Source organism: Gorilla gorilla, chromosome 14 (assembly GCF_029281585.2).
Source record: "Gorilla gorilla gorilla isolate KB3781 chromosome 14, NHGRI_mGorGor1-v2.1_pri, whole genome shotgun sequence".
Lineage (NCBI taxonomy): Eukaryota > Metazoa > Chordata > Mammalia > Primates > Hominidae > Gorilla > Gorilla gorilla.
The window spans coordinates 23,438,091-23,450,712 of record NC_073238.2 but is presented as its reverse complement, the minus strand read 5'-3'; the positions used below and the strand labels follow the sequence as shown (position 1 = coordinate 23,450,712).

The window sequence follows — 12,622 nt, the reverse complement described above, 5'->3', positions numbered from 1 at the left end:
CCAGGGCCTGGGACAGGGCAAATCCGCAGGTGAAGGTCCAGAACCGAGTCATGGGAGCCAGCGTCGGGGGCCGGGCACAGACATGAATATTCTGAGTTCATTTCTGCTCTTGCAGCCCGTGGGTCTTGCAAGGGGAGGGGATCGCCCCATTTTGTATGCCGGGAGTCGAAGCCTTGGCATGGCTGAGTGGCTGGCTTGAGGTCATGACCCCAGCCCGGGTCTCTGCACTGTCACGGCCTCCCCGGGGACGCCAAGGGTGCGGGCAGGCGGTGTTGGCTGGCGTCCCTGATGGCCGCGCTCCTTGCAGACTGCCTGCTGATGCTGGTCTACAAGGACAAGTCGGAGCGTACCAAGGGCCTGTGGGAGCGCAGCAGCCTGACGCTAGAGGACATCTGCGGGCTGGAGCCCGGCCTGCCCTACGAGGGCCTGGCCCACACGCTGGCCATTGTCTGCCTGTCCCAGGCCATCATGCTGGGCTTTGACAGCCACGAGGCCATGTGTGCGTGGGATGCCCGGATCCGCTATGCGCTCGGCGAGGGTGAGTGACAGGGGCCGGGGCCGGGCGGGGGTTCCCTGTTCAGGTGTGCCGGGGCCCCTCACCAACATGGGCTGCGGAGGTGGGAGCGGCTCCAGGGAACCGTGCAGGAAGATGGGACATTCATGGGTGCCTTAGGGTGGACTGAGCTCCAGCCTGGGGGTGCCCACGAGGGTTTGGGAGGGGGAGTCTGCTGGGCTATGGTGTCTTTAGAGCTCCCTAGCCTGACTGTTAGTTACAACTGGAGCCTTTAACCCAAGCTGGTGGCCTTTGGAGGGACGTGGCTTCCCAAAGCCCTGCCCTTTGCTTCCTACACTGGACAGTGGAGCCCAGAGCCTAGGTAGGAAGGAGAGCCCCAGGCTGGGCGGTCCCACCCCAGCTTCCCCCCAAAACAGGATGGGAGGGAGGGAGGGAATAGAGGGAGGGGAGAGGGAGGGGAAGGGAGTGCTCCCCTGCGGAACCGGCCCAGGAAGAGGTGGAATGTCAGTCCCAGCCCTGCAGGGGCTTCGAATGGGTGCCTGGGGGCCTCTGGGGGCTGAGCTGCCCTGGGGCTGTGAGCAGAGGTGGGTGGTGATGGGGCCCTGGGCACTCAGCGGCAGAGCAAGCATAATCCTGCATCTCCTAAGAAACCAAAATCAGTGCCAAAACCCCATAATGAGCAAAACAGTAGAATGTCCACTGAGTTGAGTCCTGGTCCTACCCTGGCACCCACCCAATAATCCCAGCAGCCCCAGCTGCCCTCGCTTTAAAAACTTGCTATTTTAGGCTGGGCGCGGTGGCTCATACCTGTAATTCCAGTACTTCGGGTGGCTGAGGTGGGTGGATCACCTGAGCCCAGGAGATAGAGACCAGACCACCCTGGGCAACGTGGCAAAACCTCGTCTCTACTAAAAATACAAAAATGATGGCCAGGTGCAGTGGCTCATGCCTGTAAACCTTGTGCTTTGGGAGGCCAAGGCGGGCAGATCACCTGAGGTCAGGAGTTCAAGACCAGCCTGGCCAACATAGTGAAACCCCGTCTCTACTAAAAATAGAAAAATTAGCCTGGTGTGGTGGTGGGCACATGTAATCCCAGCTACTCAGGAGGCTGAGACAAGAGAATCGCTTGAACATGGGAGGCAGGGGTTGCAATGAGCTGAGATTGCGTCATTGCACTCCAGCCTGGGCAACAGAGTAAGACTCCATCTCAAAAAAAAAAAAAAAAAAGAGCTGGGAGGTGGAAGTTGCGGTGACCTGAGGTTGTGCCACTGCCCTCCAGCCTGGGCGACAGAGTGAGACCCTGTCTCAAAAAAACAAACACAAAAAAACTTGCTATTTTGATCAGCATGGACTCTGCATAACTTTACTTTTTAAAATACTGATTAAAATATCCTGGCCCTTGATGGCTGAGTTCTTCAGCCTTGGAGGTGAGTGTCCCGCTCCCCCAGTCTTGGCCCCAAGGCAGCAGCCCCTCCTGCTCCATTGAGTGGGGAAAGAGAAGCTGGGAGCTTAGTGGGCGGAGGTGCGGTTGGCTCTGCAGGAGGGCGCAGGGGAAGGAGACATTAGGAGGGAAGAACTGCATCTTTCCAGAAAGTTCTCCCATTGGGGGTTCCCTCCAGCCTGGCTCAGCGGCATGGGTCTGCTTCCTTCATCCGCTGGCGCAGGGCCATGGCACAGAGGCTGCTGGGCACCGCCCAGGCAGTTTCATCTTGATAGAACGTGGCCTGACAAGGATGCGCCTGAGGCCACAGCTTGGAGCAGGTGGAGGAGGCAGAGAAGGGGGAGGTGGGATGGGAACAGGGGTCCCTTTGGCTCTGGGGGTTGGAGATGGAGCAGGTGGGGCCCCTGGTGGGGAGGCTGCTGTCTGCCTGGCGTGCTGACCTGGGAAGACAGGGGAGGCGGGGACAGCATTCAGGACCACTGTCGTCTCTGAGGCTTTCAGGGGCAGGGGCCTGGGCAGAGCCAGTGGACAGGACCATGGGGGTGCTCAGGGTTCGGGTGAATGGCCACCTGGATGGAGAGAGGGCCGGTGGTGCCCTGAGGTTCCCGTGGCCAGGCTGGGGCCTCGATGCAGACTCCAGACTCTCCACACCCGAACTGGAGGCTGGGGGTTCCCTGAGCCTCAGTTTCCCCTTCTGTGATGGAGCCACACAGCTGTGGAGAGAGAGCCTTCCTGGAGAGGAGGTGCTGGGGGTGGGAGCCCAGCCAGGGCACTCAGCTGCCCTGTCCTCCCTAGCACCTCCGTGGTGGAGGGGAGGGAGGTGGAGGTCCGAGGTCAGGCCCCTCTGAGACTTCCTTGCCCCTGAACAAAGATAGTTCCTGGGAGGATGGCAAGGAGAGAAGTGCAGCCACCAGTCCCCCTCGTGGCTGTGAGGAGTGCCATTTGCTCATCCTGCCATCGCTGCCTCCCCGGCTGACACCTGGGTGGCTGCCCCCACCTGCCCCAGCCTGGCCCCTGCCCCTGCTGCCTCCTCCTGAGATGCCTTCTCACCCCACCTGTCCACAGTGGCCCCTGTTGCCTCCTCTGATGATGCCCTCTCGCCCCACCTGCCCATGATGCCCTCTCGCCCCACCTGGCCATGATGCCCTTTCACCTCACCTGCCCGTTATGCCCTCTCACCCTGCCTGCCCATGATGCCCTCTCACCCCGCCTGCCCATGATGCCCTCTCACCCCGCCTGCCCATGATGCCCTCTCGCCCCGCCTGACCGTGATGCCCTCTCACCCCACCCGCCCATGATGTCCTCTCACACTGCCCACCCATGATGCCCTCTCGCCCCGCCTGCCCGCAGTGCATAGGTTCCATGTGACAGTGGCTCCAGGCACCAAGTTGGAGAGCGGCCCGGCTACCCTGCACCTCTGCAATGATGTCCTCGTCTTGGCCAGGGACATCCCCCCGGCTGTCACAGGGCAGTGGAAGCTGTCCGACCTCCGGCGCTACGGGGCCGTGCCAAGCGGATTCATCTTTGAAGGCAGGACCAGGTGTGGGTACTGTAAGTATGGATGTGTGGGGTCACTGGGCAGCAGCAGCACCCCCCACTTCCCCCGAGAACTGCTGGCTTCAGGCCGGCCGACCCCACTTGCAGGCTGGCCTGCTGGCATTTCCAGAATGCGCCGGCAGGTGGACGGAGTCTCCCCACGCTCGATGTCCGAGGTCCTCTGCCTGCAGGAACCTCAGGGTGGAGTGTCGAGGCTGGGCCTTGGCTACCTCTGCTCTTCCTCACTGGAGGGAGAGAGTTCAGGGATGTGAGGCGGGGCCTGAGGCCACATAGCCTCAGAGCCGCTCATATCCAGATTTCATGGAAAGGAAAAAACAAAGAACAAACACATTTAGCAGTGGGGAGTGTGAGCTCCTGCATAAGCACCGCAGAAACACATTCCTGGACCAAGAATTCCTGGTGGACATGCCAGCCACCCCACCTGTGGGCCGCCCAGAGCGGCCCTAATGTCCCCAGTGAGGTGGCCAGGCCGTGGGTGGGGATGGCCTGAGTCCTCTGAGCCTGTGAAGGCCTGAGAGCTGTCCTCAGCCAGGGGAGTGAGGGAAATGGGAGCAGGAAGGCACCCGGCCCTCCCCAGAGAGTCTGAGGTGCCCACTGGGGCTGCTGCAGGAGCAGGTTGTTCCAGCAACCCCCTCCACTTTCTTCCATGTTGGGTGCAGATGCGCCAGGTTGCCCTGTGGACCTGCAGTCCCCGCGGAGGGTGTGACGTCTCCTCTCTTCTCTCTGGAGGGGCAGCTGCTCATTGGCCGGGCTGAAGGTGGGCAGAGGGACCTCCTGTGGGCCTGGTTTGGGGCTGAGAGGACTGAGGGACTGCACTTGGCTCACACTGGTGGGGGCTCTGGTGGAGCCTGGATGTGTCTGGGTGGAGGAAACGCAGGCAAGGACATGGGCCACACTGGCCGCCTGGGACCTCATCCTGCAAAGGCCAGCTGGGGCACGGGCGCAAGCCTGTCTGGGTGCCACGTTCTGCCACCTTCTGCGCTGGGCGCTGGGAGCAAACCCAGTGGGCCTTGTGGCAGGAGCCAGCCCTGCTGGGGCCTTTGAGGAGATGACATATAACCCTTGAAAGGGGAACAGGGCAGTGAGGCTTAGGCTCCACGGACTGGGGGCATACACAGCCAGCTGCAGGAGGCACGTGGGGCAGAGCTGGCCCGGAGTCTCGACCCTTGGGGCTGGCAGGGGCCATAGCCAGAGTCCAAAGGGCCTTGGCCCCTCTGGGATTGGAGAGCCAGTATGGATGGGCAGGGCCGCTGCCTACGCCAGCTGTGAGCTGGTGCAGGGGGGTGTGGTGGGGGGTGGTTCCCGGAAGAGCTAGGACACCTGTCGGGGTCCCATCTGCCCCCAGGCCCTCCCTGCGGCAGGCCAGAGGTTCAGTACTGGGGCTTCGGGAGCCACTGGGGAGTGGGTTGGCGGTGGCTGGGCACAGTGGGTGGGCCCAGCGTCCCTGTCCTTTGTCGTGTGGGAAGCCAGAGCTGCAGGCTGTAGTTGTCCTGGCACGGGCAGCCTGTCCTGTCTGTTGTGGGCTAGGTTTGGGGGTGCCTAGAGGAGGGGGACCCATACCTTCCTTTCTGTCTGTGGAATTCCTTGGCACGGGCAGGCAGCCGGCCGGGGTGGCGCCGCGTTCTCACCCTCTAAGCCGGGGCACAGCAGGAGGACCCGTTTCCTTGGAGACCTGCTTATTTTGTCTGGGCCATAATGGAATGGGGACACTGGATGTTTTTCCTCTGAGGCCGTGGAGGTTCACATCCCTGCCGAGGTGTGGGTGGCCCCTTTTCCGCTGGTAAACAATCCCACACCTGGGGCTGTGCTTCTCCCCAGGGCGAGGCTACTGTGCCGTTTTCCTGGGCTGCTCAAAAGCCGGGGGCACTCTTGTGGGGCCGTCTGTGTCGCTGCTGCCTCTCCGGGGCAAGCTGTTAGAGCAGCCCCACCTGCAAACCTGCAAACCAGGCTGGCCCCACAGAACCTGCAAACCTGCAAACTGGGCTGGCCCCACAGAACCCACAAGCCTGCAAACTGGGCTGGCCCCACAGAACCTGCAAACAGGGGCTGGCCCCACAGAACCCGCCTTTGCAGCTCAGTGCTGAATGTTCTCGTCCCCGGTGGTACCCTGGCCTGAGAGAGGAAGGGCTCTGGGAATTCGGTCACCGATGGCTGCACACCCCGTAGGGCAGGTGGGTTCTGGAGGCCAGGCTGGAAGGCTTGGCCGAGCCACCCATCCCTGTCCCCGGCAGGCCCTGCTGGGCTGTATCCTCCTGGAGACAGGCGTGGCCACCACCCTGGGTGGTTTAGGCTGGGTCTTAGACTCCGCCACGTGATGGTGTTCTCAACGCAGCACTGAGTGCAGGCCGTGTGGCTGGAGGGACAGGGCGTCTGCGGCACGTGTGGGCAGCCTGGGGCCTCTGGCGGGAGGGAGCCGGCAACTCGGGTGGTCCAGGGGCAGCGGCATCAGCTTCCTGGGGCTTCTGTAGCAGATGACCCCCAAGAGAGGGCCAAGTGTCCAGAACAGGTTCCTTCTGCAGCCTGGAGGCCAGAAGTCCCAAATCAAGGGGTCCTCAGGGTTGGCTTTTTCCAAAACCTCTTGGGGAGGACCCATGGGAAGGTCCTTCCTGCCCCTTCCAGCCGCTAGTGGCCCTGGCGGCCTCGGCTCGTGGCTGTGCCACTCCAGTCCCTGCGCCTGCTGGCTCCTGCGTGGGCCTCCTCTTCAGTCTTGCAGTCTGTGGACTTAGGGCCCACCTGGATGACCCAGGGTGACCCCATCCCGAGACCATCAATTCCATCTGCAGAGGCTTCTGTTCACAGGCCCTGGTATGTGAACACATTTTGTGGGCCACCATTTGGCCGACAACCGGGGCCACTGGGACGGAGAAATATCCAGAATCTGAATCCCAATAAGTCTGTGGGTGTCGTCGCATTCAGTCTGGAGGTCACAGCTGGGCTGAAGTCGTGGGAAGGCCCTGGAAGTTCTTGGGTGTAGGAAATTCACATTCCCTCCTTCCCCAGGGACAGGTCCTAGCCTGGCCCCCGATCCCCAGAATCGCCTCACTTGGCCCCACCACAGCCAGCTCTGCAGAGAGCAGAAAGGGTGACCCTGGCCCAAGGCGATGGCTGCGCCTCACTCATCCTGAGACGCTGGGCGTGGGTGTGCATCACGGGGGCCCTGGTGGGGTCGGGTGGAGGCAGGCCTGGCTGGTCTTGGTGCCTGGGGAGCGGAGGTCTGTGGACAGCTGCCTGTTCAGAATGGGACAGGAGGTGGCTTGGTGACAGCAACCCCCGGGTCCCCATTGTGGCCCAATTCCCCATCTCTGTTGGTCACGGGCCTGTAGTGTGGACTCCTGGAGCTTGGCTCGAGCGCACTTGGCACATGGCAGGCGATGGTCTGTGGACAGCTCAGGGCTGCGGGCTCCAGCCTCACACACGGGCAAGTGACTGGGCCCCGCCTTTGGGGACGGACTGTGCGTGGTGGAGAGTGATGCAGAGAGGGCCACTCGCCCTGGGACAGGCTCAGCTTGCAGCACAGACAGTGGTGGGTCCCAGAGAGGGTGAGCCCACCCAGAGCCTAGGAAGGGAGGGCTTTGGAGGCGCAGGGGGACATTTGAGCTGGGCCTTGAGGGTGAATGGAAGCTTTTGGAGGTGCCCCCTTTTTCCCCCCTTACCTGCTCTCTCCAGCTGGGTCCAGTCCAAGGACCATATCTGCCTCTTCGCCCAGCCTCTGGGGGCCACCGGGAGCATTTGAAACTCATTTTGACTTTTAAAAATGATTAAGAATGTGGCCAGTCACAGTGGCTCATGCCTGTAATCCCAGCACTTTGGGAGGTGGAGGTGGGAGGATCACCTGAGGTCAGGAGTTCGAGACCAGCCTGGTCAACATGGTGAAACCCTATCTCTACTAAAAATACAAAAATTAGGCAGGTGTGGTGGCAGGTGCCTGTAATCCCAGCTACTCCAGAGGCTGAGGTGGGAAAATCACTTGAACCTGGGAGTTGGAGGTTGCAGTGAGCTGAGATCCCGCCATTGCAGTCCAACCAAGGCAACAGAGCCAGGCTCTGTCTCAAAAAAAAAAAAAAAAAAAAAAAAGAGTAAAGAATGAAAACCTGAACTAGGGAGGCTCTTGCTACATGAACGCGGCATCTGCCCAGCTCTGGAGAGCCCCCTGCCGGCCACCTTTGGCCACTGCAGCCTGCGGGGGCAGCCTGGACAGAGCTGGCTGGAACCCTGGCCTCTGTCAGGCAGCAGGGAGCGCCTTCAGCGGTTTCTCATTGCCGGGCGCTGGGCCTAGGGATCAGATGGTTCGGCCTCAGAGGCTGCATGAGACTGAATGAGGCATTTTCAGTCCTCAGAGGGTGCGAGGGGAGCCAGGAGGGGCACAGACCCCAGGCTGGGGCACTGGGGGGAAGCTCTCTGGAGGGGTGAGCCTCAGCGGACTTCTGCAGGGTGAATAGGAGTTAGCTCAGCTGTCAGAGGGTAAGGGGTGGAGGGGGGTGAAAAGGGCACTTCAGACATCTTTGAGCATGAATGGGTGTCCCGAAGGGCTGTGTAGGAACCCTGTTAGGTGGGGATAGGAGGCGTGAGGGTAGAGGAGGAGGAGGAGACAGGGCTGGGTTGTAGAGAGCTGGCTAATTGGACCAGTGTTTGCACCATTGTCTCGGAGCAGCAGGGAGCCATTGAAGGTGCTTGAGCAGGGGGAGTGTTTTATATGCTAATGTTGACCCCGGGGTGCAGATGAGCTTGGAGGAAGAGGCTGGCAGGGGCCAGAGAAGGTTCTGGTTGAGGTCCAGAAGATGGAGGGCGAGGCTGCCCCAGGCAGCAGCTGCCTGGTTGGGGGATGGGAACCCTGTGGATTGCAGGAATGTTAACAAGGTGGTGATGGACAAGGGAAGGAGAGCCGGCCCGGGAAGGGGGGCCTTCTAGAGTGGTGCCCCTGGACTGGGGCTGCTTCAGGAGGGCAGAGGAGGGGTGGGAGCCAACACCCACTGCCAGGCTCCAGGCCTTCCTCCGCCCGAGACCCACCAGGTGGGGCCACTCCCAAGTGTACAAGAAGCTGCCACCTTGGGGGATGGAGAGGGCTGAGGGTCATGTTATCAAGACTTCTCAGTCCTGCCCACGCCTATCTGGCATGAGCCATGCAGGACACCCTGGTCACCCCGATGTTTGTTCTCTGAGGAGCTGGGATTATGAGCACTTAAGATTCTGACATCAAGGGGCAGCCACGAGGGCACTCAAGATTATTCAAACGGAAACAGTCCTAGATCTAATTGGCTCATTGAATGTCTGCGTGGAAGCCACGAGGGCACTCAAGAATATTCAGATGGAAACCATCTTAGATCTAATTGGCTCATTAAATGTCTGCGTGGAGGAGCATTTTCTTTCTCAAGCCGGTGAGTCCTGGAGTTAGTGCAACAGCTTTTTCACTGGAGACGTGTTTCTCAGGAAGCAGGTGCGTCTGTAACGTGGGTGAGGTTTGCCCGCCGCTCAGCAACCCCAGCCTCTGTCCAGAGTTGGCGCCGCCCTGAGCCCCGCAGGTCCTGGCCTTCTGCTTGTGTTGTGCTGACTCTGTCCTGCTTCTCTGCGTCTCCCATGCTCTTTCCTCTTACCCTCATGCCTCCTATCCCCCCCAACAGGGCTCCTACACAGCCCTTTGAGACACCCGTTTGTGCTCAAAGATGTCTGACGTGCCCTTTTCACCCCACTCCACCCCTTACCCTCTAACAGCTGAGCTAACTCCTATTTACCCTGCCACACCTAGCGGCTGGTGGCTGTTCCCTGGCTGGCAATTCTGTGGGCCAGGGATCTGGACGGGGCTCAGTGAGGACAGCTCATCTCTGCCCCATGAGGTGCTGCCTGGGGTCCCTCGGGCAGTGGCATTTGGCTATGGTGGGGCCCAAAGGCCCAGGAAAGCGCTGTGCCGGCTGTTGGCTGGGTTGCCTCAGTTTCCCTCCAGGAACCTCACCCTCTGATAGGACACCTTGGGCTTCTCAATAGGTTCCAAGAGGGCAGAAGCAGAAGCTGCCAGGCCTCTGATGGTCTTGGGGCAGGGCTGGGAGAGCATCCCTCGTGCCACTTTATGCCAGAGCCATCACTGGCTGGCTTCGATTCCGGGGAGGGAGTGGACCAGCCTCTGGAGAAGGAGCGGCCTCTGAGGGCAGGGATAGGGGAAACAGAGTGGCCGGCTTTGCTGCAGTCACACCTGTGTGATACCGCAAAATGGGGCAGGCCCTGTTCTCCCCCCTTTCCCCAAACACACAGGCAAACAGGAAACATGCGCACCCTGTCTTGGGGAAGGGGCAGGGGGGCGGTCAGCAGCCTCTCACCTATGTCTTTCCACCCAAGGCTGAGCACTGGGGGTCTCCTGGTTATGGGCGCTTGGGTGGACACTGAGACCACAGACGGCTTGGGCTCCCTGCTGGCAAGGTGCTCAGCCTGGCGGCCGGGACAGCAGCAGGTGGGGCTCTGCCCCAGAGGAGGCGTCCGTGAGCGCACCACAGAGGGGCTGTCGGGGTCAGGGGACTGAAGGGGGGCCAGAGGCCAAGAAAAGCATCATGAAAGGTGTCGTTATGTGGCCTGAGTCTGGAAAGGTCCGGGGTGTTCTAGGTGGCCAGGGGTGTGGAGGGTGGGGACGGCAGCCTCCTGAGTGGAGATGGCAGGCAGACCTGGTGTGCAGAGGGAGCTTTGCGCATTCCCAAGACTGTGGGGGCTGGGTGGGAGCGGGGAGGCTGCGGGCAGGGGTGGAGCATGAACCCAGGGAGGCCCAGCGAGAGCCTAGTCGTGCGGTGTCCTGGGAGGCCACGGCCCAAGACCTTGGCAGACCAGCATTGGAGATGGGCATCTTCCTCCAGGGCCACTGATGTCAGCTCTGCTGGCATGGATGATGGGGGTGGCTGGCAAGGGTGTCGCGTGGGCACGTGGGAGCCCGAGGCTGGCGGTGGGCTGTGCTCCAGGCCTTGCCCGGTTGACCGTGTCTTCGGGGTGAGTGACGCTCCGCAGACGCCCCATGGAATGCGGGGCCGGCTCCACTCCTTCCATAATGTGGTTTTTTATAGTCGGGGGACTCATTGTCCTGCGGCCACTGCCAGCTGTCTGTAAGCTCAGGATTAGAGAGCCTGGCCTTTCGTGAGAGCTGGGGCTGGGCCGGCTGAGCCCTTCACAGGGAGGGGTGGACCACGGGGACAGGGAGCGACTGCCTGGCACTGAGTGAGCCAGGCAGCAGACAGCATGACGGCCTTCTCCTTGCCTGCCCCCAGGGCCTGGTGCGGGCTCTCTTCTGCCCACCCTACCCAGCTTGGGGGCCCCACCCCATCACGGCCCCCATGAGCCTCTCGGGGCATCCTCCTGGATGGCATCGCAGCAGGCATTGGCCTCCCCTCCATGCTCCACCTCCACTTCTGATCAGGAGCACCCCTCACCCACAGCAGGACTGAAAGCTCTGTCGGGCCAGGAGGTGCTCAGGGAGCCAGGGGACTTGGACTTGAGTCCACCTCGTGGCTGTGTGATGGTGGACAGGTGGCGTGCCCTCTCTGGGCCTCAGTGTCCTTTTTGCTAAAGTAGGAATGGCGCTGTCCCGTGACCCGGTTTGGGGACACTATGTGGAAGGAAGCATCCACAGCACAAGGTGCCGCTCGCCCTCGTGTGCCCGGGGTGGCTGCCAAGGGGCCAGCAGCGTCACCACGTGTCGGGGCTGGCCCGAGTTCCGTGTCCCTGGAATCTACAGCTTGTGTTCCGTGAAGGCAGAGCGTGACTGGGCAGCAGGCAGCGGGGGTTCTAATGCCGAGATTTCCCTTCCCCCCGACTCCTGCCCGCCCTGGCGCCTTCCCTCCTGCGTACCTTTCTTTGGGCAATGGGCAGAGGCCCCGGAGCGGGCGGGATTCCTGTGAGGTGACGCCAGCCGGAGTGTCCAGCCGGGTGCAGCCAGCCCAGTGGCCCATTCACGCGGCCGCCAGGGCTTCATTCACCCCTGGCCGGGAGGGCAGCACCCCCGTGACTCGCAGCTGGGGCTTCTCCACGGGTGGCAGCCGCATAGCTCTGCCAGTGACGCCGGGCTGGTCCCCGGGGGCCCTCCTGCTGCTGTGGGGGTGCAGCGGTGGATGTTGGCCCCAGGATGCTGCACATGGCCTCAGGGCGGCACCCACACACTGGCAGCTCCAGCTTCCCCTGAAAGATGACCGAGGAGGTGGGGAGGACGCGGTGCTGGCCAGCAGTGATGGCTGCGGCATGTGTGGGCAGGTGCCGTGCCACACCTTTTACAAACATCTGAACGCAGCCCTCACGACAGCCCGGGGGAAGGAAGTGCGGTCACATGGCAGCTGTCCTGGGATGTGACCCCAGCTCCAGGTGGCACAGCTCCCTTCTCCTGTGGCCTTGGAGCCCTGAGAGGACCCTACTTGATGTCTCTGGGGTCTCCTGGCTGCTTCATTTGCCCTCAAGACGGCTGTGGGGGCAGGGTTGCTGGGACCTTGGGGCAGAGGAGGGACTGATCAAGCACCTGCTGGGTGGCAGAGCAGCCACATCCCCCCATCCCCCCAAGCCAGCCCAGAAGGCAGGTATGTGGGCGGGGGCACCCAACCATCCAGGGCAGGGCACCCCCTCCCTCCTCCTCCCCATGCCCTGTCGGCTGCAGGACCTAGGATGGGCAGGGCAGCACTCACCCCAACGCCCAAGTTTGAAGGGTGCGGCGGGGTCCCTGGGGAGTCCAGAGGCTCTGGGGACCCAGCTTCACAGAGCCAGGCAGGGTGTCGGCTCTGGGGACCCGGATTCGCGGGGCCAGGCGGAGTGTCGGCTCTGGGCACCTGGCTTCGTGGGGCCAGGCGGGGTGTCGGCTCTGGGCATCTGACTTCGTGGGGCCAGGCGGGGTGTCGTTGGCAGCTCTTGGTGGAGTTTGCTCCGGTTTCCTGCGTTCCTCCTCTTCAGGGTCCCCAGCCTGCGCTCGGGCCAGGCTGACCTGTCTCTATCCTTCCTCTGCAGGGGCTGGCGTCTTCTTCCTGTCCTCGGCCGATGGGGAGCAGATCAGCTTCCTGTTCGACTGCATCGTCCGAGGCATCTCCCCCATCAAGGGCCCCTTTGGGCTGCGGCCGGTTCTACCAGGTGCTTGTGGGAGCCTGGCCGGCTGGGGAGGGTGG

General features: G+C 62.0%; 1 long non-coding RNA gene and 1 pseudogene across 4 annotated transcripts; one reads left to right on the top strand and one right to left on the bottom strand.

The window, feature by feature from the left end:
• The window catches only part of LOC129526387 (protein Dok-7-like), a 37,704-nt pseudogene that overhangs the window by 9,977 nt on the left and 15,105 nt on the right, over window positions 1–12,622 (top strand).
• Window positions 1,297–12,578, bottom strand: LOC129531443 (uncharacterized). Of its 4 annotated transcripts, none has more exons than XR_010130447.1 (4): window positions 12,152–12,578; window positions 5,073–11,958; window positions 2,525–3,736; window positions 1,297–2,395 (listed from the first exon to the last, which is right to left on the bottom strand). It is a non-coding gene; the product is annotated as an uncharacterized lncRNA (long non-coding RNA). The 4 variants fall into 4 exon arrangements; XR_010130448.1 differs by having other exon boundaries at window positions 2,525–6,740; window positions 7,166–11,958; XR_010130445.1 differs by having other exon boundaries at window positions 2,525–11,958.